The 5,269-nt window shown below is 40.2% G+C and overlaps 1 pseudogene; it reads right to left on the bottom strand.

Annotated features, from left to right (window-relative positions):
* Positions 1-1,170: 1,170 nt before the first annotated feature.
* Positions 1,171-1,716, bottom strand: LOC108544893 (60S ribosomal protein L17 pseudogene; annotated as a pseudogene).
* Between the last annotated feature and the right edge of the window lie 3,553 nt (positions 1,717-5,269).

Below are 5,269 nucleotides of genomic sequence, written 5' to 3' on the forward strand. Positions count from 1 at the left end.
TAGTTCTCAGATATGACCCCTGGAATCAGCAGGATCAGCAATGCCTGGGAATGTTAAGAAATGCAAATTTTCAGGGCCTCACCCCAGACCTACTGAATCAGAAACTCTGACTAATAATCTGGGTTTTAACAAGCTCTACAAGTGATTCTGATGCAAGCTAAAGTTTGAAAACCACTGAGTCAGATTTTTGTCTCTGGTTTTCATGGTGGGTGGCAAGGAGGAACCTGCCTTTTTAGGGTACCTCATGCTTACCAGACTTTGCACATAAAATGCAGGAGGACACTCAATTAAACTTATTTTTTTTTAATTTATATTTCTTTTTTTTTTTTTTGAAACAGTGTTTTGCTCTTGTTGCCCAGGCTGGAGTGTAGTGGTGTGATCTCAGCTCACTGCAGCCTCCACCTCCCCGGTTCAAGAAAATCTCCTGCCTCTGTCTCCCAAGTAGCTGGGATTATAAGCGCCCGCCACCATGCCCGGCTAATTTTGATATTTTAGTAGAGACAGGGTTTCACCATGTTGGCCAGGCTGGTCTCAAACTCTGGTCTCAGGTGATCCACCCTCCTCAGCCTCCCAAAGTGCTAGGATTACAGGCATGAGCCACTGCACCCAGTCACAATTAAATTTAAGTTTCAGATTAAAAACCAGATACGTTTTTAGTATAATTATGTCCCTTGCAAGTATGTCCATGCGTATACATCCGAAATATGCAAGGGATATATAAGTATTCCTTGCATACTTATACAAAAAGTTATTTGTTGCTTATCCAGTATTCAAATTCAGCTTTTCATTCCGTGTCCTAATTTTTTCTGGCTTACCTGATACCCAAGGGTGGTCTGATCTGGCCATAATGCAGCATACTCCACAAGGCTAAATCATCCAATCTAATTTTAGGTATGATCATCCTACGAGTTCCTCACCACCCTGGGGTCATGTGGTGGTGCTCTCCAGGTGACCTTTCCTCCTGTGTTAAGTGCAGGCACTAATTGGTGGTCACTTAACATAGTGAGATAGGGCAGAGAGCCACCTATATTTCTAAACTTAGTGACCACTCTGTAGGTAGAAACATTGGGGGTCAGCTATTGACAAAAGCTACAGAAACGTATACTGAATCTCGTCTAGTAAAAACTTTTTTTTTTTTTTTTTTACATTTTGTCTTTATTTGTGGTGAATTTATTCCCATGTCATATGTTTTTGCCTCTTCAGTTTCTACTGGGATATCTTTTTTTTCTGTGCAACCTCTTCTTCTGGTTCAATGTGTTCCTTTTCAGCAAAGATCATCTCGATGTGGCAGGGAGAGCTCACGTATGGGTTGATCTGACCATGAGCTCTGTAAGTCCGATGGCGCATCTTAGGTGCTTTGTTCACCTGGCTGTGCTCAATGACCAGAGAATCTACATCTAAACCCTGAAGTTCAGCATTACTGTCTGCATTTTAAAGCACGTGCAGCAAAAATTCAAGACTCTTTGGGCCACCAGCCGTGTGCCCAGCCTCAATGTTTGGCCTGGGAGCACCTACTAACTGCACAATTGTAACTTCGGAACAGTACACAGTTTCTGTAAAGTGACATCTTTCAGATACTTGGTTGCTTTCCGTATAGGCATAGCCTTCATGGCCTTGGCAGTTTCACAAGTGGTGAACATGAAGATTTGAACCTCTTGATTTTCATGATTTCGTGGAGTTTTCTGGGTCAAGTGAGCGGCAAACCGTTTTCACAGATCACCTCAGGCCACTTAGGGGAAGAGGAAGAGCGATGAGTTCTAGCTAACTTTTAAACATATGCAATGTGCAGACATTTCTCCTCTATCTAAAGAGCTTGACTAATAAGAAATCATTGCCTGTGGATAAAAATGTTGTTATATCCCTTAGCAGAGCTACATGCTGCTAGTGGGGCCTTTCCTGTAAATGGCCCTAATAAAGTCAGAAATTTAAAACCAAACCATTTTGACATCTAAATGTTTGCTGAATTATTCTCACATGGACATTTCTCTTTCATTTTTGAACTATTTGTCATCCTGCTTTATCTGTTTAAATGTACATAAAATAAATGCATAGTTTAAATATATAGTTCAATAAATTTTCACAAACATATACCCCCACTCCCATCAAGAACATTTCCTTCATTCTAGAAAAGATCCTCATGCCTCTTTCCAGTCAATACTCCCTCCAGAGGCAACCACTATTCTGATATTTATCATCACAGAGAGGTTTTGTTCGTTCTAGAACTTCGTGTAAATGGAATTGCTTTCATTTTTTACATATTCAAACCATATATTGCTATATGGCAGGAAATTTAAACTATATATTGTTTTCCTCTGAAATCACCTAGAAAGTGCTAAAGAGAGTGATAGTCCTTTCAATCTCAAGGAGAAAGGAGGGTATTTGACTATAATCTGGCCTGAGGGGAGGCATCAAAACCTGAGGAAGTGACTAGAGGAAGGGAAAAAGAGAGCTTTGGGTCAGAGATCCCTGGACTGCCTTCAAAGAGGAGTCCCCAAGTCAGGGTGCACTTGAGCCAGGGGACCCAGGAAGGGATGTCTGTGAGGAGCTGCGCCAGATGGCGATACTTCCAGCACTTCAGCAGGGTCTGCAGAGCAACTGCTCAGTTGCCTGGGTAGCAACACCCCTCACTAACCCTCTGGCTTTCAGAAACTGGAATCACACCATCCACCATGTCCTCCAAGATACCTGTAATAAGGACAGGTATCTATAGCATCTCAGGACCATTAGCAGGGGGAAGGAGCTTCTGTATCTGTATTTTGGGGGCAGACTGGATCATAGTAGTACACCTTACAGTAAGGACAGAGGAATGTAGTTACCCTCATTCCAGCTAAGTTAAACATTCATCAAGTTATTTAATATTTTAATGCTTTATAAAGTACCCACTGGAGTAGCATCTAATTATATTTTTAAAAGTCTACTGCCCAGACAGAACATAAAATTTTAAATGCCAGCAGTATGGAATCTGATATTATCCTCTATGGAAAAAGTATTTCTGTGATGTTCCCTTTTGCTCACAGTCCTGGGAGATCCCGTGGATAAAAGAACATATAAATCCAAATAGCCAGATTACTAATATAGTTAATTTATATAACCAAATACAAATGGTATCACTTGAGACAAATTTAGAAAAATACATACAAAGAATAAAAAGCCTTTTTGTGTGTGTGTGTGTGTGTGTGTGTGATAGAGTCTCACTCTGTCACCCAGCCTGGAGTGCAGTGATGCGATCTTGGCTCACTGCAACCTTTGTCTCCCAAGTTCAAGCAATTCTCCTGCCTCAGCCTCCCACATAGCTGAGATTATAGGTGCGTGCCACCACACCCAGCTAATTTAATAAAAAGCATTTTAAATGTACCCCCAAAATGTTTATGCTCTTCAAAAATCCTTACTCCCCCTGAATTCTCTGAATTCCAAAATCTCTCAACTTACATGTTGCAAACTTATGTGTAAATCCTTCAGTGAGGACTCCGAAGTTGTTCTTGCTCCCTGAAAGTATAGTCCATCCCTCTCAGGACACAAGAGCCCTCACCTTCGTTGTGTTTTAGGAGATACTTGGTAATATTATCACCCATGATACAAAGCCTTCTTGTTTCGCTGCTATGGGACGTAGAGTTCTCTGGGAGTAGGTTCCAACAGTTTGAGGCAAGATGTTTATCAAGAATCAACACCTGCAAAGGGGAGTAGGCCAAAGCAGGACTGGACTGAGGAAGTAATTCAACTGTGTTGCAGACCCAGCAAACTCAGCCAGGAGCTCTGGGTTGACTATTGCCGGTCAGAATGTCCCCCGCAAGGGGAATATTCACAAACTATGCATCCAGCAAAGAACTAATAACCAGAATCCACAAGGAACTCAAATCAGCAAGAAACAAACAAATAATCCCATCAAAAAGTGGGCAAAGGACATGAATAGGCAATTCTCAAAACAAGATATACAAATGGCCAACAAACATGAAAAAATGCTCAACATCACTAATTATCGGGGAAATACAAATCAAAACCACAATGCAATACCACTTTACTCCTGCAAGAATGGTCACAATTTAAAAAAATCAAAAAATACTACATGTTGGCATGGATGTGGTGAAAAGGGAACACTTTTACACTGCTATGGGAATGTAAACAAGTACAACCACTATGGAAAACAGTATGGAGATTCCTTAAAGAACTAAAAATAGATTTACCATTTGATCCAGCAATCCCACTACTGGGTATCTACCCAGAGGAAAAGAAGTCATTATATGAGAAAAACCCTTGCACACACACATTTATTGCAGCACATTTGCAATTGCAAAATATGGAACCAGCCTAAATGCCCATCAATCAATGAGTGGATTAAAAAATGTGGTATATGTGTGTATATATTATATATAATATATACCATGATATATGTTACATATATAACATATATGCCATGGTATATATATTATATACACCATGATGTATATATATTATATATACACACACCATGGCATATATTATATATTATATATAAACACCATGGTATATATTATGTATTATATATAGTGTATATATATCATGGTGTATATATATATAATATATACCATGGGATATTACTCAACCATAAAAAGGAACAAAATAATGGCATTCGCAGCAACCTGGATGGAATTGGAGACCATTATTCTAAGTGAAGTAACTCAGGAATGGAAAACCAAATATCTCATATCCTCACTTAACAGTGGAAGCTAAGCTATGAGGTTGCAAAGGCATAAGAATGATACAATGGACTTTTGGGACTTGGGGAAAGGGCTGGGAATGGGGAGAAGGATAAAAGACTATATATTGGGTATAGTGGACACTGCTCAAGTGACAGGTGCATAAAATCTCAGAAATTACCACTAAAGGCCAGTCACGGTGGCTCACACCTGTAATCCCAGCACTTTGGGAGGTTGAGGCAGGCAGATCACCTGAGGTCAGGAGTTCGAGACCAGCCTGGCCAACATGGTGAAACTCCGTCTCTACTAAAAATACAAAAATTAGCCAGTGACGCACACCTGTAATCCTAGCTATTGGGGAGGCTAAGCCAGGAGAATTGTTTGAACCCAGGAGGTGGAGCTTGCAGTGAGCCGAGATCGTGCCATTGCACTCCAGCCTGGGAGACAAGAGCAAAACTCCGTCCCCAAAAAAAAGAAAAAAGAAAAGAAAAGAAATTACCATTAAAGAACTTGTGTATGTAATCAAAACCACCTGTTCCCCAAAACTACTGAAAGAAAAAAAATGGAAATACAGTATGTTAACCAATTTTTTTCTT

Source organism: Rhinopithecus bieti, unplaced genomic scaffold, assembly GCF_001698545.2.
Source record: "Rhinopithecus bieti isolate Rb0 unplaced genomic scaffold, ASM169854v2 scaffold_27306, whole genome shotgun sequence".
NCBI lineage: Eukaryota > Metazoa > Chordata > Mammalia > Primates > Cercopithecidae > Rhinopithecus > Rhinopithecus bieti.